Source organism: Hermetia illucens, chromosome 6 (genome assembly GCF_905115235.1).
Source record: "Hermetia illucens chromosome 6, iHerIll2.2.curated.20191125, whole genome shotgun sequence".
Taxonomy (NCBI): Eukaryota; Metazoa; Arthropoda; class Insecta; order Diptera; family Stratiomyidae; genus Hermetia; species Hermetia illucens.
In genome coordinates this window covers 84,029,796-84,055,740 of record NC_051854.1, presented here as the reverse complement: position 1 = coordinate 84,055,740, position 25,945 = coordinate 84,029,796, and the positions used below count along the sequence as shown (strand labels likewise).

Genomic DNA, 25,945 nt, shown 5'->3' with positions numbered 1-25,945 from the left:
GTTTTTCTAGGAACTCAGTGCAGTTTGTTCAGTGAGTTTTGGACTGTGGACGGTCGTTAAAATTGTTGAAGATAAAATATGCAGGCTCTGAGCGGCTGTAAGTTGTAAATTTGTCTCGTAATAAAAATTAGAAATTCATTCCAAAAATAAGCAATATTCTGCGTGAAACAAGTTCCTCTGTATCATCCCATATATCTCTTCATTTCGTGACACAGACTATTTCTTGATTGTAGTCGCCGCTGGAGCTTCCCGTCTCTTCATTATCAGCCTTAAAATCAACGATTGATATTTCCGCGTTTTATCTGTTTGACTTTGCTTGCTCGATGCAGAATATAATTATAGTTTAGTGGGTACATTACTGAGGATGCCACCAGGTTTGCCCAAAGCACACAATGTTTTCTCTCTTGTCTTTGAGTTGCTTGGCAAGGAAAACTCATCTTCACTTTCTGTCTTGGTGCAAAAAAAAACTAAACTGGGAGTTCAGTAATGTAACCTAGACATAGGATGTATCTGACGCCAGTGGGTATAAATCAGAGGTTTGCAACTTTACTGAAGGACGCAAGACCTTGCCTTTTTAAGATTTGACCTTTATATTCATTGAAGCATACGCCTTGACGATGCAATTTGTGTCATCTAAACTGAACTGAAAAATTCAAATCTATACAAAAAGTGCATCTGAACGGAAAAACTATGGAAGCCACAAAACCCAGGATTAACCAAAACCAAATGAAGTTTCACTTACTTATCGCCACTATCATAAAGAAAGGGGACCCCTAAGACACACGACATCTCTAATTGACTGTATCTAAATGAAAGCGGCGGCATTTATCTATCACTTGTTACCGGTCATGTATCAGCAAATAACAGTGTCCAAGTCATCTTCAATAAACTCACGGATTGCCTGTACCCGTGCTTAGAAGAAAAGTGCCGCCATGGTACCCTTCTCAAGCATCTTCCTAAGATGAATCTTTTGCTTGTTCAGGAAGTACACAGTTCACCTTCTAGTGCACAGCATGCGATTCAATTGGAAGAAAGAAAACATCACCCGCAGAAAAAAAGCCAAATTAACACCAAGTCAGTGCTCCTCGGTGGAGTGTTCACCTGTCGCGATCTTACCTTCGACAGCAACAGCGCATATGGTTCATTGGCTTCCGGTGAAAATTGGTTATGGCGCTTAGTCGGACTGGTAGCCTGGTGTCTGGCCTTTCCTGGTTGAGCAGAAGATTCCCATCACAATTGGATGTGGTGATTGTTCGTAATGTTTTTGAATTTGGTAAAAGTTACTCAACATTTGCATGGATCGATTCCCAAGAAGACTATCAGTTTCGTGTTGATTTATCATTTTGTGGCGAATCTTATTTGAATCGAATAAAAGAAAGGTGAAGTTTGAGCTTAGATGAATGAGCACTATTGCCAGTCGTTTTTGCTGGCACCATGCCGTCTCCAGCAGCAATAAAATCTAAATTATGAGCAGATGTGGAACCATGGAAAGATAGGAATGCACTTTCAAATATATTTCGATATAAAAAATAAATACGTAATGATGTAAACCACGAAAGTACTTCTCTGGTTAAAATCTGAAGCAGTCAAATGAGTAGATCTTTGTGAGAGGATGGGTGGCAGAAGATTAGTTGAAGAGACAAACATTCAGCTTTAAGCCTGTGGTCATTCAAAATACCGAATCAAGGGGATATTGTTCAAAAGAACAACAGAAGTCTTCAATAAAAATGTATAAAACAAAAAGGAAGATTGTTTTAGAAGCCCCCCCCCCCCCCCCCACCTCATTTCTGACAAAGTTCGGATCTTATCTTGCCCACTCCGGTACCGAATCGCATCTTACGCGGTCGCCGGGCAAATATATAAGCTTCATAGACTTTCACGCCCCTACAGAGGAGACTGCAGAGTCGGAGAAGGATACCTTTTACGAGGCAGTTGAGCGGACCCTCAAAGCCTGTCCCAAGTATGATACCAAAATTATATTCGGAGATTTCAATAGTCAAGTAGGGACGGAGCCTGTATTCAGGCGATACGTCGCCTCCCATAGCTTACATAGGGATACCAATGATAACAGATTGCGGATTATTCAGCTAATAGTATCGCACGAAATTGTTGTTGGAAGCAGCTAGTTTACGCGGAAAGCGGTCCACAAACATACATGGGCCTCTCCAGACGGGGCCACTTTCAACCAAATTGACCACGTGCTGATCGAACGTCTCGACCTCTCAGCCTTGATGAATGTCAGAACATATAGTGGGGCCACTATAGACTTAGACCACTATCTCGTTGTCATGGTGCTTCGAGCTTGAATAACAACACCACCCAGAATCCCCTCTGACAATCAGGTGAGAGTTAACACCGAAGCCATTCACAACACAGCCCTCCGCAACACCTATAAGAGGGAAATAGATGCCGCAATAACCGCAGCTAACAGATGTCCTGGACATGGAGCATCAACCAATGATCTTCACACCTCCTGAAGAACGTTGTCATTGATACGGTCACAAAGATACTTGGCCCCAGCTGCAGGAAAAGTCAGAACGGTTTCTTTGATGATAAATGTAAGCTGGCAACGGAACGGAAGAATGCCGCATACCGAGTAATGTTGCATTCTCAAAGAATCACGAACTCCGTCCAGGGGAGAAGCGATTTCACAGACGGAAGAAGGAAGCCTGGGAGAACCAACAAGTTTGTGAACTAGGAAAAGTACAGGGAGCAGCCGCACCAGGCGCGCAAGTTTTGCCAACAAGTCAACAAGATGAAGCCTTACACACCCCGATGCTCATCCTGTCGAGACAAACAGGGAGATCCGATCTCCGACAGAATGGGCTTATTGGAGCGATGGGTTGAGCATTTTGATAACTGCTCAACAACCAAAATATCGGCGAGATGGAGGTCCTGCTAACTGAAGACGACGGACAAATACTGCCACCATCAAGTATAAAAGAAACAGTCCGTGCAAATCATCGGATTAAAAACAATAAGTCGCCAGGAGCCGATGGAATTACAGTCGAATCAGTTAAATTACGACCAGAACATCATTGGCTCATACCAAAGAGGCTTCATTTCATGTAAATCAGCAAAATATTAGATTTTCTCTCATCGGCTAGTGGCGGAAAACTGTTGGAATATGGACATCAGTTGCACCATCTTTACATCGACTTTGAAGCTGCCTATGACAGTATAATAATAATAATCGTTGGCACAACAATCCATATTGGATCAGGGCCTTGAAGTGTGTTAGAGCGCTTCATTCGAGACCGTAACGGCACACTACAGAACAATATAGCAGGCAATGTGGTCAGCATTACGCTCGCCCGAGATTATTACCCTGAATTGACTCAGCTACTCATTCACAGCTGAGCCGACTGGTATCCGACATCAAACCACGATACAAATCCCACTGCCGCCAGCGAGATTTGAACCGCGACCTTCCGTACGACAGCCTTGCGCTCTAACCAGTCGCTATCCGGACACTCAGCTGTAGCCAGGGTAAAACTGTACACGCTCGTGAGAGAGAATTCGGTACCCCGTCGAAATGAGTAAGATTGACTAGGCTGACCCTGACAGATAAAAGCAGTTGGATCACTGTCAAGACCATTCAACATCAACATCGGTCTACGACAAGGGGATGCCCTATCATGCGTCCTTTTTAACCTGGCCCTGGAGAAAGTTATCCGTGATGCTGTCGTAAATGCGAGAGGTATGATCCTCTTTAAGTCCACCTAACTACTGGCCTATGCTGACCATATCGGCATCATGGAAAGAACTACCCGGGACGTGCAAATTGCCTCTATACAGATCCAGCAGGCGGCGCGAAATCTTGGGCTGCACATCAATGGAGGCAAAACAAAATATATGGTTTCAACGTCAGCACCAAAAAGCAAAGAACCAACAACTTCAAGTCGCACTGGTCAAACGAAAACAATAAAGATAGAAGACTACAACTTTGAGACCGTCGATAATTTCTCTTATCTTGAGTTGAAAATCACAACCGATAACAGCTACGATGATGAAATCTGCGCACGGTTGTTGGCAGCTAACAGAGCCTATTTCAGCTTACAAAAACTGTTCCTCTCGAAACGCCTTACTGTACACGACAATGATCTTGCTAGTCCTCATGTATTCCTCGGAAACTTGGGTTCTTAGCAAGAAAAATTGCGAACTCTTGGTTGCATTCGAGAGAAGAATCCTCCGAAGAATTTTTGGCCCCCTACATCAGGATGGATGATTTCGTAGCCTACATAACGACGAAATCTATGGGCGATGCCATGACCGTCAGGTCGTGGATAAAATCCGACTCAATAGGTTACGGTGGGTATGTCACTTAATCCGTATGGATGAGAATGATCCATCCCGGAAAGTCTATAAGGGCCATATCTATGGTATAAAGAGAAGACGAAGCAGACCCTGTCTAAGATGGAGCGATGGCGTAGATCAGGACGCCAGACAGCTTTTAGAGATATCGAATTGGCGGACCTCAGCGCAAAACCGTCGTGTCTAGAGTTCCTTATTAAGGCAGCCCTAGACCGAATACCGGTTGTTGCGCCGCTGATGATGATGTTGGTAATTGCACTTGTAGCAGGTACTGACGCCAAGGAATTATAAATACTCTATTTGCATAGTGCTGTGAGCAGACCCCAGGGTGAAAATTATGCGGACAACGGGCCCCGGGTTGGGAATTATACGGGTGTGTGATGAAAATTATGCGGGCCCCCTATTATTGTTTTCCGACCTCCCGAGAAAACTGCAGGTCCGGGGGAAATCCACACTTCCTACCCCCTCTCGTGAGCTGTAAGATTATGTAAGGACATAAATCAAACGCCTTCTGGGCTTGGACCTGATAATCCTTCGGTTCTACCTTCATAAAATCTAAAGGAAAACTAGTTTCCCCTTGAAATTTTTGTAGCGTATTCTGGGATACTGAAATGAAGGATCTATGCAATAGAAAATCGATTCTTAAAATCTCCTTGTGTAGTTTCCGCCCCTAAGGTGGTTTCCAGTCAATCCTCGAAATATTATCCTTTTTAACGTTTTGTGTAAACAAAGCCTTATTAAAATCGATGTCTGTCTGTCACACCCGATTTATTAGGAAACGGCTAAATAAATTGGTATGAAACTTGGTAAAAACCTGTGGTCTGTGAATCCTTTTACATGCAATGGGTGGGGGTCATTTTGCACTTTGTTTAAGGAGGGTGGGTGGTGATAGGGGGTGTAAATTTTTTCCACAGAATATGGTCGTTTGGGATATCAAACGAAAGGACTCAGTTAGTACGGATCATATATGATACCAGGTGAAACATAAGGGTGGGAGGACTCAAAATGTGTGCCCCAAAAAGTCAGGTCTTGTTCTCAGAGCCTATCCAGCTGAACAACGTAAATAAAGTTAATAATATTATGATAGCACATTTTCGAAATTTACCCGAAACCCCGTTTTTATGTTCATCCTAGAAGTACAAAATTGTACGTTTGTAATAATATAATGCATAATTTTGGAAAGTATGACAAAAATTGACTATTATTAAGAAAATTATGGAGGGACAAGATTGTGCATTTCAATTTATCGCACTCTAAGACGCGTTTGACGTCATTATCATATAAACTGAACTCAACAGCAGAATTAAAGTTAGGAAATAGATATGTCATTGTCAAATTGTTGGAGTTTGGAAATGTCATATATCAAGGATTATTTTGATTGGAGGTCATAACCAGACTTTTAGGTTAAGTAGTTTCTAAGAATGGGTCCTTTATTTATTTGACCACTCCAACTCTCCCTCCCGCCCTACAACTAATGACGAAGCTAACGCCTTTCATTTGATACGCTATGTAGCTTTCGTCATGATGTCAATCACTATATGCCGGGGGGGAGGTCCATAGTTTCAACATTTCTACCAAATTTCTCATCAAACAAAGAAACAGACAGCAGGCATACAGACGGTAAAATAGATAAGTTGTAAGTCAATTTGAAAAAGGTTTTGTTCCACACAAAATACGGATTTAACGCCAAAGGAGAAGAAACCAACCCGATATAAAATCCAATATGTCAAAATTCTAAATTCAGTCCAATACTAGCTTTATATTTCATATAAATTCATTCGAAGTATGCATATTTGGCCTTCATAACTTTTGCCAATACTAACTCGATTCTTTCAAAACTTTTCAATATCATGCCCTATATTATAATTTATGTTCCTCCGGCTTGTAAACTTGAAATAAGCTTAAAGGGCTTTAAAGGGGCTTAGACGGAGTAGAGCGCCAGCCTTCCAATCTCGTTGCTCTCGCTCTAGGTTCGAATCTCAGTCGTTATGGATGTCTGTGTTCGTCTAGTGTTCGTATCGCTGCTATAAACTTGCACGGCGTTAAGTGTGATGATAGTGAAACTGAAGCATAATCTGACTCTGTGAAAGCCCTATACTTCACTAAGGAGTGAACCGGAAACACTATTATTTTAATTAGAACAGCGATCTATTCATAATTCACTTCACACTTTCCCATTGGATGTTGCTGTTACCGAGCAAAGTGCGTGTGACCAATAAGCGGACAAAGGCAGTGAACCGATTTCAACAAGGTTTTACTTTTGCACAAAATCCTAAAAGGAAGTGAAAGCTATGGTTAATTCAGTAACTGACTATTTTCCAGGTATTTATGCAAAGATTGTCAAAAATTGGGTGAAACTACCGCGGATGTGACTGCAGGCTGGTCTAATAGATTTGGCTTCTTTTAAATTTGAAATAAGCCCCATAAAATAGGAGCTAATTTCTGGAGGCACCTGGTGAAGCACGCCTACTAAATAATTTCAATAATTTCAACGATAATTCCGAGAAATGCATTTTCCATGCATAATGCAAGCGATTCCTTTTCGTCCTGATTTGATTCTAATGATGACAGACACATACCTCCGTGAATTTCCAGCATCCTTTAGATGTGCTTTATTGAAAAAGATTTTACGGTGAAATCAAGAGAGATGTCGATTTTATAGTTGGAAATGGAAACTATGTCGATTCACAGATAAGATACCTATCGAAATGAAGTAAAAGATTCATTGGATACATGCATTTGAAGATGGGAGAATAATTATGTTGCTATTCTTACGACGCAAACGAAACCGCTTTCAAAGTGGTACCAAAAAATTGGTTATTTATTTGAATTCGTTTCCTTCAAATTATCTCGGTCACCTGACCGCGCCCTCCAATTTTGGAAGCCCAGTAGTTGCTCGGCGCCCGTATATATTGTGCTCTCGAACCTTCACCCTCAGTCTTCATCATAGTCTCGCTCCGTCGGCACGTCGTCCGTTTATAACCTTTTCAGGCATGCGATCGTCGCTCATTCATTGGGCACGCCCTGCCTACTAAATGCGTTGTAGTTTAACGAGTTTGGATACTTCTAGTTCATCGTGCAGTCCATACAACTCATGGTTGCACCAGATGCACAATCCATCATGGTCGTGGGCTGCTCCAAAAATTTCCGAAGGGCTTTCCTTTCGAATGTGTTTGGAAAATTTTCGGAGACTTCGGTTAGGGTCCAACTTTCGTACCTATAGCATAGGAATGGTCGTATTATGGTTTTGTATAAGCGAAGGCTCATGTTTTCGTACACATTCTTCGATTTAATTATGGGGAGGGCCGAGAAGAAAGTATTATTCGCTAACTGTATCCACCGCTTGACCGCATCAGTTCTTTAACCCACATATATAAAGCTGTCTACGAATCCGACGTTGAGGTCCCTTACGTTAATGCTCGAATGAGCTGGTGTCCTACTTCTTAATTGCATCATGATTTTGGTTTGGTCCACATTGATGCATAGTCCAACTTCGTTCGCAGCAGTGTCAACATTATGGAGAAGTTCCTATGCGTCGGTCAGTTTTCGGGACATGATGTTGATGTCATCTGCATGCGCTAACAATCGTGTCGACTTAATGAGTAGCGTCCCGCTGGCATTGATATCAATTGCTCCGATAGTTTATTGGAGTACTAGGATGAAAAGTGTAGGCGTCAGTCAGTGTCTCCCTGCTTCAAACCATACCAGTGACGGAACAGTGAAATCAACTTCTTCTGTTCTTCTGTTAGTGGAGCCAGGATCACCAACACCGCCATCGATTTGGGCTCCTTCTATGGGAGCGTGAGGTGTAGGGTTCAGAAGCTCTTCAAAATAAGACGACCAGCGTTTGTTGATGCTGTCGGCATCGCTGATGATGTTTCCATCTTTGTACTTCCAGAGGTTAGTCTCCGCCCCCCCCCCCCCTTCTTAATTGTATTCCCTAGTCTATATGCTTGACAGGTTGTCAGGTGTTTCAATTAGGTTTTTATTAATGTTCAGCAATTGCTCGTCAAAATATTTCCGATATACTTTTCTTTTTTAGTTCTGTTTGTACGTTGGATATATTATCTGTACGCTTCGTTCTTTGTGTCAAGTGACATTCTGTATTCATTGTCAGACCAGTCGATTCACGTTTGGCGGGATTTGTATCCCATTACCTTCTCTGCGACTTTCTTTATGGTGCCTTTAAGTTTTCCCCAGAATCCATGTTCATCTGTGTTGCTGAGGTCGTATAGCATAGGTGATACTGTTTTTTCCAAGGCGGCTGTATATGCCTACGCTGTAGCATCGCTCAGGAGTTTCTAAGCGGGGAAGATTTTGGTAGGGCTGACTCCCGATTGGTGCACTGAGGAGATTCAGCACCGATATGTTGCCCTCACCAAGTGATGGTCTGAATCGTAATTTGCTCCTCGAAGGGATCGTACAGCCAATACATTGCACGCCCATCTTTAACCAATGAGGACGTGGTCAATTTGGTTGACAGTATGTGTAACAGGTGATTTTCAGGTCTGTTTGTAAATGCGTCGATGTGGCAAGCATGTGGAGCTGATGATAAGATTTCTACTGCTAGCGAAGTCAATTAATCGTTGACCGTTATGATTGCATTCCTCAAGGAGGCTGTGTCTTCCAATGGTTCCTCGATACCAGCTTTCGTTTCCGATTTTCGCATTAACATTCCCCAACAGTATTTTGACAACTCCATTGACTTCTGTTGGGGCGTACGCGCTGATGAGCCAGAGTTTGAAAAAAAGGGTTCGGATACCTTTCGTTGATAGGCTTGAAGTTGGTGACGTGCGGCTTGAGTTGTTTGCTCACTCAACTCCAAACTCCTTGTGACCCGATAATAATTTGCCGCTTTTGAAAATTGTGTGTGAATTCATATCGCTTATTTCGCTACCAACACAATTTGTTTCCTAGACTGTAATCATGCTCAATTTGTAAATCTCGACCTGTTGAAGGAAGGTCTTGAGCACCCCTGGTTTGTTCAGGGAGCGTACATTCCCAGATCCCAAAAAATCTGAGGTAAATGTGACAGGTTTCTTGACATGACAGCTGCTTCAGGTGGTTCGAAACGTTCCAGAATTCACGCAACTATGTTGCAGGTCTAGCTACGTAGTTCTTGACACTCCACCCACCTGAGACGCTTAGGTGTAACTCAGCCATTCAAGCTTCAACTGTCCCTCCCTCCTCCTCTCCATAGTTTGAGTCACACTACATCAGAGTTTTTTATTTGAATTGTATGTGCCAAAAACCAGTTGAGAAGTGTGAATAATTGAGGATTTATAGCTGAGGTTGCTAAAAGATACTCATATGACTCTGTTAAACTTAGCCTTTATTTAAATTGACAATGGAGATATTGATGTGGTTATAGCACGATTTCGAGCTACGTATGCACTTCCATAGTTCAAAAATCTTCCAAAAATTTGGTTTAACGGTATATAAGTTGTTGCGATTTACATAGAAATATTTGATATATTTGAAACCTCCTCCTTTCCTGAGCTACCATAGTAATTGTTTTCATTTTCTCGGATTGGCATCTTAAATACGAGTATGTTTCCTAGAAACTATTTTACTTTTTATGAAAGATTGAATCAAATCAAGTCAAGGCAACGAAGACTGGCAAATGATCTATCATGTAGGTGATTGATTATTCTAACGTAATTGATAGCCCTAATTATTTTCAATTGCTCTCAATAATTACTTACGACTGTAGTTCCCTGGGCATCTGATTACTGATTACTATACAAACTTATTTGTGTTTATGTAAGTTCCAGCATAGATACTATTGAAAGTGCACTCCGTCTCCATTTTCTGTAGATGTGCATGCTCAGATCCAAGTACATTGGCATAAATAATGTGAAATCTATTAGTCTATTCACATAACAGCAGAAAAGATACGAAAATCCATAATAAATATTACAAAGTGTAATGTGCATTTGCGTATATCCAGTACATTCCAGTTTCAAGAATTGTAAATCTTCACTTGCGCAAGCAAATAGGTAAAGTGTATCATTTGGTAATAGGCTTTGCTTGCAGAAAAAAAGAAATAAAAGAGAAAGATCTTTGAAATAATCCATACCGCATTTGACTGGAGCCATCATCATTAGTTTTCAGTTTGTGGAATGACGATTTAATTTAGGAAGAAATGAGGAAAGTTACCGAAAATTCGTACTTTCAATATATGTGCATCATTAAAAATAATCTTAAATCATTTCCGATTTAGTGTAGAAGAGAAAAAATTAAGATATGTTTCATTAATTAAGCAGATTTTGATACATTTGATTGTGGACTTAGGTTGGAATATATGATAGCTTCAAACATTTGATTGATTTGCTTATTGAAGCGGTTTAAAATTCCACCGAAAGCAACTACCCAACTAAAAATCTGACAAGAAATATCGTAGTCCACGCATATGATATCTAAGGCTCTGGTTCGCTATACCAGCTCGTTCATGTCGCGCCGCCTTCCGAGCTCGATCCAACTCCAGGGGTTTTGTCTGCACCACGGCTTTACCGCCATCCAGTTTTCCTTCGACTTCAGCATCTCTTCCACCAGGTTGGAGGGCTCGATGTCCGCCCCTAAGATCCTGTTCAACCTCCTTTTCTGCTGCAGAAATCTGGGACAATGGAACATAACGTGCTCCGGGTATCGGGTGTAGCACCACATTCAGAACAGTTGGGAGACTTGTCCAACTCGAAGCGATGCAAGTACTTCCTACAGCCACCGTGTCCCGTAAGGAACTGTGTCAGGTGGTAATTCAATTCTCCGTGCTTTCGGTCGACTCATTTCTCGATACACGGGATCAATGTATGGGTCCACCCGCGCTTGTCGGAGTTATCCCACCGTTGTTGCTACTTATCGCCCAACTCTCTCCTGATGGCTTTTCGGAAATCCGCATTCACCTCGGCTGGATTTGCCTTCCGTTTTTCGTAGAGCCAGTGTGCCTCGCTCGCTAGAAGATCTACAGGGGTCATTCCCGCGATGACACACACTGCCTCTGTCGACGTCTTCCTAAATGCGCTGCACACCCTTAGCGCAATTGGCCGGTATGCCGAACTTATCTTCCTCCGGTTGACCGCGTGGTTCAACGCTCCCGCCCAGACAGGATCCGCGTATAGCAGGATCGACCTCACCACTCCCGCGCCTGCGACTATACTTCGGCCCTCCCACGTTAGGCATCATCCTTGCAAGGGATGAGCTAGCATTTGCTGCCTTCTCTCGCGCATAATCCAGGTGTCCCTTGAAACTCAGCTTGGCATCGATCATCACCCCAAGTATTTGACAAACTGATTTTGAGACGACCTCACGATTACCAACCCGGATGGTAACCGTGTTGTTCTTCCTACGGTTGGTAATGAGGACCGCCTCCGTCTTTTCGTCCGCCAAGTCCAGCTTGGCCATTCGTAACCATGACTTGATGGTATGAATGGCCTCATTTGCATAAAGCTCCACGTCCTCGGGATGCTTTGCAATTGCAACTACCGCCAGGTCGTCCGCAAACCAATCAGCGTTGTCTCCTCCGGCACGCGAAGGCCAAGCACTCCGTCGTACATTATGTTCCACAGCAGTAGTCTCGATACAGAACCTTGAGGCACACCTGCTGTCACAATGTACTCCTTCGGCCCGTCGTCCGTCTCGTATCAATCTCTCAAGTCTGTCCGAAAGGTAACTCTAGATTAGCCGAGCCAAGTAGCTAGGAACACCCAGTTTGGCCAAAGCGCAATTAATGCACCCCCAGTTGGCTGAGTTAAAAGCATTTTGACGTCCAGCGTCACCAGAGCACAGCATTTGCCCATGGCCATTGCATTTCGAGCTAATTCCACGACTTTTGCTGCAGCATCGACCGTAGAACGGGCTCGCCGAAACCCATATTGCTGCTCTGAAACTCCACCCGCAAGCTCGATGAACGGGAGCAGCCTGTTGTATATCACCCTCTCTAACATCTTCCCCATGGTGTCTAAGAGACAAATAGAAGGATATGAAGAGGGCACGCTGGGTGGTTTTTGGGGCTTCGGTAGCAACACCAGTTTCTGCCTCTTCCACTGGGCGGGAATATTCCTTCCGCCATGCACGATTCGAATGTGCTTGCGAACAACCTTGGTCTAGCCTTGACCGCCACCTTCAGAGCCTTGTTCGGAATTCCGTCCAATCCCGGAGCCTTGCTATCCCCAGTACGTCTGCAGATTTCCCGAAGTTCCTCTTCGGTAAACATCAGGGACCGAAAAGACGTCCTGCTGAGCTGCCAGTTGGGGTTCTCTTTCGTCCTGCTCCTGCTGCGGGAAAAGAGTTGCAATTATTTGTCACTTGAGGTGATTTTTGCCCGCGGATCTTCTTCATTACAACTTGGTAGGCTGTACCCCATGGTTTCGTATTAGCCTCCATGCAGAGCTTCTGGTAGCATTCCCGCTTGCTCCTTTTTAAGGCTGCTTCGCAGATCCCTGTATTCCTCCTCACGCTCTTGGTGCTCTGGTCTTCCCCTTGTCCTGTGGGAAAGTCTCCTCGCTCGGAGACAAGAGGATCTCAAGGCAGCGATCTCCTTGTTCCACCAGTAGTTTGGCCTCTTGCCGTGGTGCAAATGTCGTCGTGGCATCCTAACGTCGCATGCTTCGGTTACACGCTGAGACAGCTGTATGACCCTTTCCACCGCTGTTCCATCGGGATCATGGGCTCTCTCCAATGCGGCCAGGAATGTCTCCTCATCGAAAGCTCCGATAGACCAGCCAACCGCCTTAGCCTTTCTATCTCCAGAGCGTCGTTGACTGCTTCCCCGGTTCCCAATGCGGAGGAAGATGGCCTGGTGATCACTGTGGGTGTAGTGCTCACTCACTTGCCAAGCTATCCCCCTCACCAGTGAAATACTAACAAATGTCAGGTCAACGATCAAACCCGACCCTCTTCCTTGAAAGGTGGGCACGCATCCAACGATGGCCAGCACGATGTCCAGCTCCGCAAAAGACTCCAACAGAATTTGACCTCTGGTGTTCGTCGATCGGCTTCCCCACTCCAGGGCCCACGCATTGAAATCGCCCGCAATGATTTTAGGACTGCGGTCTCTAGCGTCCAACACCAGACTGTCTAACATCTCCTTATATTGTGCTAAGGTTGCACTAGGAAGAGCGTAGCAGCTGTAAATATGGACACCGTTCACCTTCGCCTTTATAAAACCGGCTGCCGGGGGGGCCATGACTTCCTGAATGGTCTGTCTTCCGCACGCCCAGATGGCGGCGTTGCCAGACGCATCCACGCCCAAGTCGCACTGCCATGATTTGTGGACGACTCGCAAATAACCGCGACATCCACATTCGACTCTCGAATGATTTGCGAGAGCAGGTCCTGAGCTGCCTCACAGTGATTGAGATTGATTTGTATCAACCTCATTTGCTTGTGCGGTTCAGCTCCCTCCTATATACCGGACATCTGCTGCTTCCAACAGCATGCCGGTCGTCCACGCCCTCTTTCCCACTACATAGCATACACCGTGGATCTCCGGTGCAATCTTTGATGAGATGGCCCTCTTCCCCACACTTCCTGCAACTTCTCGACCTATCATGCTGGCTAGTGCATGCCGCCGCAAAATGGCCGAAATCGAGGCATCTGAAGCATCTCTCTCTTTCTGAGCCTGCACACGACCCAACCTACTCTTACCTTGCCGGCGGTAATTAGCTTAATAGCTGATTCCGCCGTCTGTGTGCCGCCATATGCCTTCTTCATCCTTTTTATGGCACTCTGGTCTATATCGCTAAGGTTGAACTGTTGCTTTAGCGCAGCACAGATGTCTTTCCGTGAGGTGACCTCATCTAGGTCCTTACATTCAACCACTATCTCCTATTTCCGAGCTCTTACCTCAACTTCCTCTCCTAGTACACTTTCCGCCTTCTCGCGGAAGTTATCGGCCGACTTGTCGGCGGATCTACTTAACACCAGCATCAGATCCCCTCTCTACGTTCGCCTGATATGGCTTACACTATCCCCCAAATCCATCAGTTCCGGGTCTGACTTCACCTTTCGGAGGATGTCGTCATAGGACATATTTCCCTTCTTGGAAATAATTATTATTTCCGGGCGGAGCTTCTTTTTGTCCTTTTTTCTCTTGTTGCTCACCTTAGTCCATTGTTCGAGCCTCTGGATGTGGTTTCTTCCACTTTTGTAGGTGTTGCGGCTGCAATCATGAGATTACCGACTTTCGCGGGTACTCTCGCCGGCTCCGCCTTCTTTGGTGAAGAGGCTTTTTTCTTCTTCGGGACTTGCTGTGGTCCTACAGGCTCGCTGGTACCGTCTCTAGCCCGTTCTCCTGTCTTCCCGCCTGTCTTATCATGGGGAGGCGTCACCTGCGTTTCCCTTGTGACCTTGCCACCTGACGCTTGGGAACTCTTTTTCTTTCTTTTATTCCGCCTCTCCTTGATAAACTCGCACAGTTCATTTATTCGTTCCCCGAGTATAACGAACACCATTCCGGTGTGTTCCCGTTTGCTTTCGCGCCTTGCGCCACAAGGAATGATGTCGATCAAGGGACTATTCATGTTTCTTTCAGAGTCCCGCGACGAATCTCGACTACCATTGTCCTCGGTGGTCATCTCCCAAGCTTCGAACTCCTCCTAAAAGGATTCGGTGTGGACCTAATTTCCACTCCACCATTATCTCTTGCAGCATTAGATGCCACAGTAGCCAAGTTTCCCACTACTAAGGTACTGCGGTCGTTGGATATCGACGGCCGGGAGCCCGCTTGCTCACTCCCAAAAACCGCCGGCACTGGGTTTCCGAAGCCCTGCACCGTAAAAAAACACTTTTCAATTTCTGGGCGTCCTGCCCATAACCAATTTTATCCACGGGTGGGCGTTTACTTCCCACCTACCCGACCTGCGCATAAGCATGCCCAAGCACGTACATCTCCGGATGCGTGCATGTGCATGCCCATGACACATTCGCCGAGCATTCCCTTATCCGCACGAAGGGACGCGCCTGATGGGAGATTTGGCAAAACCGCACAGGCTGAAAATACTCTAAATACCGATGACTATTGAAATAAAGTTAATAATAGTATAGTATATTACCAGCAGAGTTAAAATAGGTCAAAGTTGTCAGCTTCGTGCAAATGTCTTGCCTAATAAGGCTTTGAATGCCAATATCATACTAAAGTGAATAGTCTGACATACTAAATGCATAAGCGCTATGAGCTAGGTACAAATGGGACAAATTCCCATTCAAATATGCTTATCCATATAAGCAATACACAAAACCTTTCATACCTGAAGCGTTCAGTTTCCGCTTCCAGGCTCGCTCATGCTTCATATTATTAAATGTATTTCTAACGTTTATTTTTGGCTAAGGCGAAATGTTATGTTTGCAAATGCAAATGATGCTGAGAATTCAGCGTGGATTTTGCTTTTGTAACGAGGCCAGTTGGTCAAGGGCGGCCGGAAATCCCGGCAAATGAGGAATTTTGGATTCAAGGTCTGAGTCGAAAAATTATCGGGGCATTGAGCAGCTGAGGAAGGTGAACCGGCAAGTCAGCTGACTCGACAAATTTGTTGAGGACTTTTGTTAGACTAACAAGGCATTTGTAACTTTTAAGTTTCAGGAGTTCAGAAACGTAGAGGAGTAGAAAAAGGAATTCGGTTAACGATTTGAGTGGTATTTCTCAAGGGTTGTAGAAAACGGAGCGAGACTTCAGCGAATAAATGATTGAATAACACCTTTGATTTATCGTGGGGTGTAATTACTTAATTGTATTTTGCAAGTGTGGTTAGAAGCGAGGTAAGTGAATTAATGATAATAGAAACCAAATTGTATCGATTGTGTTGTGCACTTTACCGAACTTCTTTGCGACTCAATCGAGCAGAATAGGGGAAAATATACATTATAGCAGTCCTTAGCGATTCCTTATATTAATTTCAAACGTAAGAACAATTCATCTTCATGCCTGATATGTTCTTGAATAGGTCGTTCGTACCGCGCCACGAAATGCAAATGGTCCAAGGTGCCAGATAGTATGTGCTTATTATTTGGACAGTGCCTGTAACTATTAACTGCATAGTTGCGAAAACTCTCATCGCGTTAGATGATCTTGCGAAGAAAAAATTATTATTATTCTGTTAAAGGAAAGTCGCACCGCGTCCTTAAAGGACTATTGTGCCCCTTTTATTGCTTATAGTGTACCTATTAATCATAGTATCTCAAGCAAACCTGTAACCGTCAGGAACTTTAGTATATTCCCCACTTCCAGATCTTTCTACTTTGCATCTGGTATTAAGTGTTCTCCTAGATGCCTCGACCTACTTGTCAAGTGCCAGACAGCACTTGTGCAAAGTCCCAGGATGTGTATAGAGGTTTCATCACACTCCGCACAAAACCTGCAGGCAGTGCCCGTGGATATCCCTACCTTTCCCTAGGTGATAGTTTAGCCGACAGTGACCACTGAGAATTTCCACTATGATTCGGAGGTTCTTTTTGGTGAGGTTTAAGCAATCCTTTGTGCGCATGGGATCATATCCCCCAATAAGCACCCTGGACTGCTCCATCCCTGGTAGGCCCGCCCAGTATAGTACCCTCAACCATGAAACCGTTTCCGATTAATCAGAAGGGTTCTGCCCTGTGTAAAGGCATCCCTGCTCCTTTCTTGGCTAGTTCATCCGCTGCCTCATTGTCTTCCAATCCAGCATGGACCGGAACCCAAAGTATAAAGACATTGTTGGACCAGCCGAGGGTATTCAGGCTCTCAAGGCATTCTCACATCAGTTTAGAGTTCACCTGCTTAGCCCTAAGTGCCTTGATCGCTGCTTCGCTATCGGTGAGAATAGCAATATTCTGCATCCTGTAGTTCCTTTGCAGATTAAAGGAGGCACATCTGTCTATGGGGTATAGTTTCGCCTGGAATATACTAGTGTACCTACCCATTGGTTCGAAATACATTGTCCGTGGACCAATGACACCGGCACCCGCTCCCTCTGCTGTGAGGGATCCGTTAGTGTATCAAGTAATCAATTGTGTTTCAAACTCCTTATTAAAGTGAAACCCTTGGTGATGTTATCCCTTGGTATCAGTAATTCGGATACCGCCTAGAAAGAATGTCAATCTTCCTTCGGTTTAGGCAGCTCCCGCCTCACTGATACTCCCGGCCATCATGAATATTGGCCTCCTTGCCTGCGTCTGTATGGGCAGATAAAGAGGGGTTAATCCCAGAAGGACCTCTAGGGATGCCGTTGGGCATGTCCTGTGTTCTTAGTTTGGCTCTTTCTGTCCAGATTACCGCTCCATAGGTAATCATCGGCCTTACTATTGCAGTATATATCCAAAGTAGTATCTTTGGGCTGCAACCCCATTTTTTTCCTGCTATGGATCTACAAGTCATCAGAGCCCTCCTGGCTTCCCGACATGTGCCTTCCAGAGTAATTTTTTGTCTAGCGTAATTCCCAAATACTTGACCTCTGTTTCTCGTTTCACCTCCATGTCATGTAACCTTATGGCTCTCAGGTGGTCAAGCTTAAGTCTCCTAGTGAATGGTGCTATGGTGGTTTTAGCTCGATTGATCGGCAGGCACACCCTCCTGCACCAGACACTAGTAACCCTTAGTCCAGTTTGGATTCAATCACATAGGGTATCTTCATATTTGCCCCTACAGATTAAAACATTGTCGTCCGCGTAACCTTGGGCCTGTATTCCAGTATTTGTTAGCACGTCCACGAGTTCATCCACTACCATAATCCACATAAGCGGCGATAGTACCCCGCCCTGTGGACAACCTTGAGTAGTGTTCATAACAATAGAATTTGTACTTGTCGGTACTTCTATTTGCCTGCTTTCTAGCATTTTGCTCATCCAGAATGCCAGGGTGTTTCCCACTCCCTTGCGGCTCAGGGCATCTTGTATTTCTATGTGCGATTTGTTGTCGAATACTCCTTCGATATCCAGAACCGCACACCGTCCTATTACTTTTGTTTCTATGGCATCCCGTAGTACATTTGTCAGCTGATAGAGAGCAGTTTCAGTTGACCATCCTACCCGGTAAGCGTGTTGACAGTGATACAGGGGATTACGCTTTAGAACGTTAGTTATAATATAGTTGTCTATGATCATCTCCACCGTTTTGAGTACGAACGATGTTAGCAAATTGGTCTGAAAGATTTAGAGTGAAAGACCACTGTTGCCCGTCTTCATGCCCTTAGTATGTATCTCAGTGCTATGCTCCCCCTTAATAGCCTCAGAAGAGACTCTAAGATGCTTCCTAGGCTTCTCTGGATTAGTGCCAAAAAAATGCTATCTACTTCGGGTGATTTCAGTGGTTTAAAAGTTCCCGCTGCCCACCTTAGTCTAGCTTCTGAGCATACCTCTTTTGCTATTTTCCAGTTTTTCCCCTTTTGTTCGTTGTTGAGGTGTCCGGCAGAATGTTCTCGCCCGCCACCGTGGGGGAGGACCCCGGGAAATGAGTTCTGAGAAGCAGGTGTACCCTGCCCTCTTCATTCTCGGTAAATTGCCCATCTTCCTTCTTCAAACAGACAGAGGATATTGATCCGTCTTTGGCTACAGCCTTGTAAAGCCTGGTTGCTTCTGTGATCTGTTCAATTGCTTCACAGAATTTCCTGAAGCTGTTCCGTTTTGCTTCCCTGATCGCTTTGCTATACACAGTCAGTGCATTGTACCTCTGCCAGTCCCTAGTTTGTTTTGTCCGGTTGGAAAGTTTTCGTGCCACTGTTCTCATTCTAGCCAGATTCCTGTTCCACCATGGTACATCCCATGATGTTTTAACTGTCTTGACCGGACAGCTAACCTCATATGCGTCAATGACGAATGTGTAAAGTTTTTCCACCACTGGGGTCAATGTTGTTGCTCAAATGCGTTGCATAGGATTCCCAACCTTTTCTCCTGGGATTCCTTATTATTCTTTTTATTTCGGAGTTACCCTCAATGTCGGGTCTGATTATTCTGTAATGAGACACAGTGGGCTCTTCTGACACCCTCCAATTGCTGACCATCCCGTTCATTAGAGTATTTCCTAGCGTTATGTCTAGTACCTCCTGTCTAGTGATGGTCACGAATGTTGGAGGGTTCCCTAAGTTATATATTTCTAACTTGGTGCTAGGAATAAATTCAAGAAGGTACTCACCTCTTCGATTGGTGTCGCTGCTTCGTGATGGACGTTGGCATCTCAGCCCCCTTTTCACGATAATTCACCAGTTTAACGACTTGTTCCGTTGGAGCCCGGATTTCGTCCCCTGGGAAGTGTGCCGATGCCACGACTGCCTCTCGAATGCTTCTCCGGGCTTCCAATGAGGCCTAGATAGCCACAAGGTCCCTGGTCAGGGACTCTGAAAGGCATAGGAGTTTAATCTGTTTACGTTAAACAGATTTAAAGGCTTTATTTAATTGTTTATTCGTGTGTGGCTCACATCGGGATTGCGATAGGAGATTTAATAACTATGACTTCCCGGCGGCTATGTGGTTCTTATACTTTAATGATTGCGCATGGATTGTGTTCTTCGGGGCTATTCAGAATTGCAAATATATCTTATGAACGGTTGGGAAGTCGTAGAATATTTATTAATCGGGGTTTATTAAATTTTATGCTCAGTTTGCCGTAGGAGTCCTAGGTCTAGGTATCCAGCTTCTGCTCTTTATTGGTTTACTTCCCTGGTTGATCCAATCCTTTGTGCTTTCGAGATTTCTTCGGAGGCCTCGTATGCTTTTCACCCGGTGTTTCCTCCGACCTGTCTTTCCTCGGCTTTTCCTTGTGTACATGCACGGGTATGTTGCAAATCGATAGTTGATATGGCAACTCCGACGTTTGATTGCCTCCACGGATCGGTCATCTACCCAGATCGTGAGGAGTCTACCCTTTCCTTCCACCTTGGTTCCGAAGACTCTCCATAGTCACGTATGGAGATCCTCATTCTGAGCGATTAGGAGGCCCATAAAATCTTTCGTTTCTATTGCCGCGGCATCTGGGAGAAAAACTGCCACCATGTGTGCTCCTGGTATATCATCCCCAGCACATGATGACAGTTCTGCCCCCTCCCAGCCTGGCAAATGAGGAACTATGGTCCTAATCCACTCCGCAGTGTCTGCCGTCACGCAGTCCACCAGTATGGTCAAAAACGTATCCTGGTGAATACAAGTTTCGAGGTCTAGTATAGCTAATAGCGGGCTTCCTGAGCCCTGCTTTCACTCCTGAACTACCCGGGTTTTCTCCCCCCCCCCCCCCTTTGGTTCGGTTTGCATGACACCCTGAATTCTTCAGTGATCTCATGCCTGCAAGTAAGTATATCAGCCCCCTACCGTAAGACTTTTTTAATTTGTTTGAAAAATTTGTTCGTGATTATATGTTTGGATTTTTTGAGATTCTCTGATTTTCTGATGCAGCTAACATTTCCCTCCAGTTGGTGAGCGATGCATTTGCCTTCATTTTCTAGGTACTCTGACCTATGATCCTTCCCCTTGTTTGGAGATGATGATTAGTTTCAGTCTTATCTTCCTTTCTTCTTTTTGTGGAATCCATTCTGGTTCTCTGTTGTACTTTCTTGACGCCCAGAACATCATTAGCCCAAACCAAAGAGGTTTCACTCCCAGCAAATCAACAACAGATCGGATTTTTTCTGTGCAGCAAGCGATGGAAAACTGTTGGAATATGGACATCAGTTGCACCATCCCTTCATCGACTTTGAAGCCGCCTATGACAGCATAGCCAGGGTAAGACTGATTAGGCTGACCCTGACCAATGTGCGAGCCCAGATAAAAGCAACAGGATCACTCTCGAGACCATTGAACATCAACGACGGTCTAAGGCATGGAGATGGCCTATCATGCGTCCTCTTCAACTAAGCCCTGGAGAAAGTGATTCGCGATGCCGATGTAAATGCGAGAAGCACCATCCTCTTGAAGTCCACCCGATTACTGGCCTACGCTAACGATATCGACATCATGGGAAGAACAACCCGAGATGTACCGTCTACCTTCATCCAGATCAAGCAGGCGGTGCGAAATCAACCAAAAGAACGAACAACATCGAATCGCACTAGTCAAATGAAAACAATGAAGTTAGGAGACTACAACTTTGAGATCGTTGAAAATTTCTCCTATCTAGGGTCGAAAATCAAAACCGGTAACAGCTACGATGATGGAATCTGCGCACGGTTGTTGGCTGCCAACAGAACCTATTCCAGCTTACAAAAATTGTCTCGCTCGAAATGTCTTACCATAGGGTCATAGCTCTTACTGTTCAAAACTATGATCTTGCCAGTCCTTATCTATTCCTCGGAGACTTGGGTTCTTAGCAAAAGAAACTGTGAACTCTTGGCCGAATCCTCCGCTGAGGTCTTTGGCTCTAATAATACATCCAGTATGAACAAAGATAGAGCACAGATAATTTGCTTTAATCCGCAAAAACCCCTATGGAAAGCAATCTTAAAGAAGATCAGAATACAGTAAATAGCCAAATTATGTAACCTAAAGAAATAGAAACACTTTCGTGGTTTTTCCCAGGGGAGGACTCCTTTGTAATGGCAGGCATGTGGATAAGGCGCGTGATACAAAAACACACGCTTCCATTTGATGAATAAGCTTTCAAGAGGTTAATGATTCCTCACAAAAAGCAATTAAACCTGAAAGTGTAAGTTAATTTATTCGATTATGGAGTTCACACATTCATCAATAATTCCATTGGAAACGTACGGCCCAGCAAATGATGCATTCAAAAATTTTACTACGGATAACTAGTCCATTATCCGGAGTAATGGCAATCGCGAATGATATATCCGTTTCCGTAGTTATACAACAAGTCGGAAAACATTAACTCTCATGAAACAATTTCACCGCACACAATTCCAGTACACACATAATATTGCAGTAACTTTTCTTCGTCTTATTACTTCAAGTGAGTGTTATTAAATTCTATCTTGGCTGGGAAGCACAGCGCAAGACGAAGTACCATTGAAGATGATGTAAATTGAAGTAACATGTCGTCTTTAGGCTGTTGTCTTGGCTCTTAAAAATGCCAAGAGACAAAAGCCAAGCATTATTCACGGCTCAAGAAGATGATGATGATGTTGATGGTGATGCCAAGGAGGCAACTCTACGCTGACAAACGCGCCATGAGATAATTTGTGTAATGAAGACGGTGGTAATCTTAAACACAATAAGTTTTTACAATTGACGATGACTGGTTTTCCATTTACCCAGAGCGGCGCTTTCCTCATCCCAATGGCGATGAGACTCATTTTTGCGCTTCTCCACGGATGATATGATTGCATTTTGAGTACCAGAGGTGAGAAGCTGGGATTAGATGTGTAATTCTGCGGTTAGTACATTTAATTGCTGTTAACCTAGGGTTTTTGGAACGGCTACCTGTGGGTCTAGTGTCGGTACACATTTTCCTGTTAATAAAATATTGCACATGCCCCGCAGGCTGGCTTTATTTGGTATCATGTTTCATAATGTAATTAAATCTGGGTAGCTATGCCTATGTATCGTGGTACTTGACATAATGGCACGTGTATTGGCTTGAAAAGGCACTTAGTTTCAATTCAGGTATAACTGCCGTCTTTAAGTACAATATAATGGTAATACACCGAAGGAAAATGTTAGATACGCATTTTTTTCAATACTGCTGCTTCATATCTGAGCAGTAGAGTTCTCCAAAACTAAGCAATTAGGTTTCCTGCTCAACTAACCTGAATCTAGTAACCTTCATCATCATCAACGGCGCAACAACCGGTATCCAGTCTAGGCCTGCCTTAATAAGAAACTCCAGACATCCCGGTTTTGCGCCGCCAATTCGATATCCCTAAAAGCTGTCTGGCGTCCTGACCTACGCCATCGCTCCATCTTAGGCACGGTCTGCCTCCTCTTCTTTTTCTACCATAGATATTGCCCTTATAGACTTTCCGGGTTGGATCATCCTCTTCCATACGGATTAGGTGACCCGCCCACCGTAACCTATTGAGTCGGATTTTATCCACAACCGGACGGTCCTGGTATCGCTCATAGATTTCGTCATTGTGTAGGCTACGGAATCGTCCATCCTCATGTAGGGGGCCAAAAATTCTTCGGAGCATTCTTCTCTCGAACGCGGCCAAGAGTTCGCAATTTTTCTTGCTAAGAACCCAAGTTTCCGAGGAATACATGAGGACTGGCAAGATCATAGTCTTGTACAGTAAGAGCTTTGACCCTATGGTGAGACGTTTCGAGCGGAACAGTCTTTGTAAGCTGAAATAGGCTCTGTTGGCTGAGAACAACCGTGCGCGGATTTCATCATCGTAGTTGTTATCGGTTGTGATTTCCGACCCTAGATAGAAGAAATTGTCAACGGTCTCAAAGTTGTATTCTCCTATCCTTATTCTTCTTCGTGTTTGACCAGTACAGTTTGATGTTGTTGGTTGATTCGTCCTCGGTGCTGACGTTGCCACCATATAGTTTGTCTTGCCTTCATTGATGTGCAGCCCAAGATCTCGCCCCGGCTGCCGCCAGCTCGATCTGGATGAAGCCAGTTTGTACGTCTCGGGTGGTTCTCCCCATGATGTCGATATCGTCAGCATAGGCCAGTAGTTGGGTGGACTTGAAGCGGATGGTACTTCTTGCATTTACCTCAGCATCACGGATCACTTTCTCGAGGGCCAGGTTGAAGAGGACGCGCGATAGGGCATCCCCTTGTCGTAGACCGTTGTTGATGTCGAATGGTCTTGAGAGTGATCCTGCTTCTTTTATCTGGCCTCGCACATTGGTCAGGGTCAGCCTAGTCAGTCTTATTAGTTTCGTCGGGACACCGAATTCTCTCATGGCCGTATATAGTTTTACCCTGGCTATGCTATCATAGGCGGCTTTAAAGTCGACGAATAGATGGTGCAACTGTTGTCCATATTCCAACAGTTTTTCCATCGCTTGAGTGAAGCCTCTTTGGTATGGGCCAATGATGTTCTGGGCATATGGGGCTATCCGGCCTAGCAAGATAGCGGAGAATATCTTATAGATGGTACTCAGCAACGTAATACCTCTACAATTGCTGCACTGTGTGATATCTCCCTTTTTATGTATGAGACAGATAATGCCCCGTTGCCAATCGTCAGGCATTGATTCGCTATCCCACACCTTGAGCTTAAGCTGATGAACCACCTGCTGTAACTGGTCGCCTCCATATTTAACCAATTCGGCTGTAATTCCATCGGCTCCTGGCGACTTATGATTTTTTAGCCGAAGAATTGCACGGACTGTTTCTCCTAAACTTGGTGGTAGCAGTATTTGTCCGTCGTCTTCAGTTGGCGGGACCTCCAACCTCCGGTGTTCTGGTTGTTCAGTAGCTCATCAAAGTACTCAACCCATCGCTCTAATATTCTCATTCTGTCGGAAATCAGATTTCCCTCTTTGTCTCGGCAGGATGAGCATCGGGGTGTATAAGTCTTCATCCTACTGACTAGTTGGTAAAACTTGCGCGCCTGGTGCGGTTGCTCCCTGTACTTTTCTAGTTCACAGACTTGTTGGTTCTGCCAGGCTTCCTTTTTCCGTCTGTGAAGTCGATTCTCCGCTTGACGGAGTTCGTGATAAGTCTCTGCGCGTGCCCGCGTTCTTTGAGAATACAACATTCCTCGGTATGCGGCATTCTTCCGTTCTGTTGCTAGCTTACATTCATCGTCAAACCAGCCGTTCCGACTCCTTTTGCGGCTGGGGCCAAGTATATTTGTGGCCGAATCCATGATAACGTTCTTCAGGGGGTTGTGAAGGTCATTTGTTGATGCTTCATCTCCAGGTCCTCTGTTGACTGCGGTTATTGCAGCATCCATTTCCCTCTTATAGGTGTCGCGGAGGGTTGTGTTGTGGATGGCTTCAGTGTTCACTCTCACCTGATTGTCAGAGGGGACTCTAGGTGGTATTGTTATTCGAGCTCGGAGCACCATGCCAACGAGATAGTGATCCAAGTCTATATTGGCCCCCCTATAAGTTCTGACGTTCATCAAGGCTGAGAGGTGGCGGCGTTCGATCAACACGTGGTCAATTTTGTTGAAAGTGGTCCCGTCTGGAGAGGCCCACGTATGTTTGTGGACCGCTTTCCGCGCAAACGTGTGACCCTGCTAATTGAATAGTCCGCAGTCCGTTATCATTTGTTTTTTCGTGTAAGCTATGGGAGCCAGCGTATCGCCTGAATACGGGCTCCTTCCCTACTTGGCTGTTAAAATCCCCAAGTATGATTTTGATATCATATCTGGGACAGGCTTCGAGGGTTCGTTCTACTGCCTCGTAGAAGGTATCCTTCTTCGACTCTGCAGTCTCCTCTGTAGGGGCGTGAAGGTTTATGAGGCTTACATTTCTAAAGTTGCCTCGCAAGCGCAGAGTGCATAGCCGTTCGCTTATGTTTTCAAAGCCGATAACAGCAGGTTTCCTTTTTTTGGCTGACTAAGAAACCTACCTGCTTTTCGTTACGAAAGAGCTCCCAGCGGTCCCCACGTGGAGGTGGAGATAGGGTTTGGTAGTAGAGCTGTTGGTGTTGGTTCAGCAGGCATTTCCCAGGTTTTATGCTCCATCGTGGGTACCAATCCAGGTTTCGCCCTCGGACCTATACTACCCTTTGACCACCCTAGTGACCTTGGTATGCCATTGCCGCCAGCCACAGAAAAACCTGGATTCTATCGAACTGAATTCATGCGGCTCACGT

At 44.8% G+C, this 25,945-nt stretch overlaps 1 protein-coding gene across 2 annotated transcripts in view; it reads left to right on the top strand.

Moving 5' to 3' along the window:
* LOC119659189 (mucin-5AC) overlaps positions 1-25,945 on the top strand; it is a 257,852-nt gene that overhangs the window by 211,902 nt on the left and 20,005 nt on the right. The window lies entirely within an intron of this gene.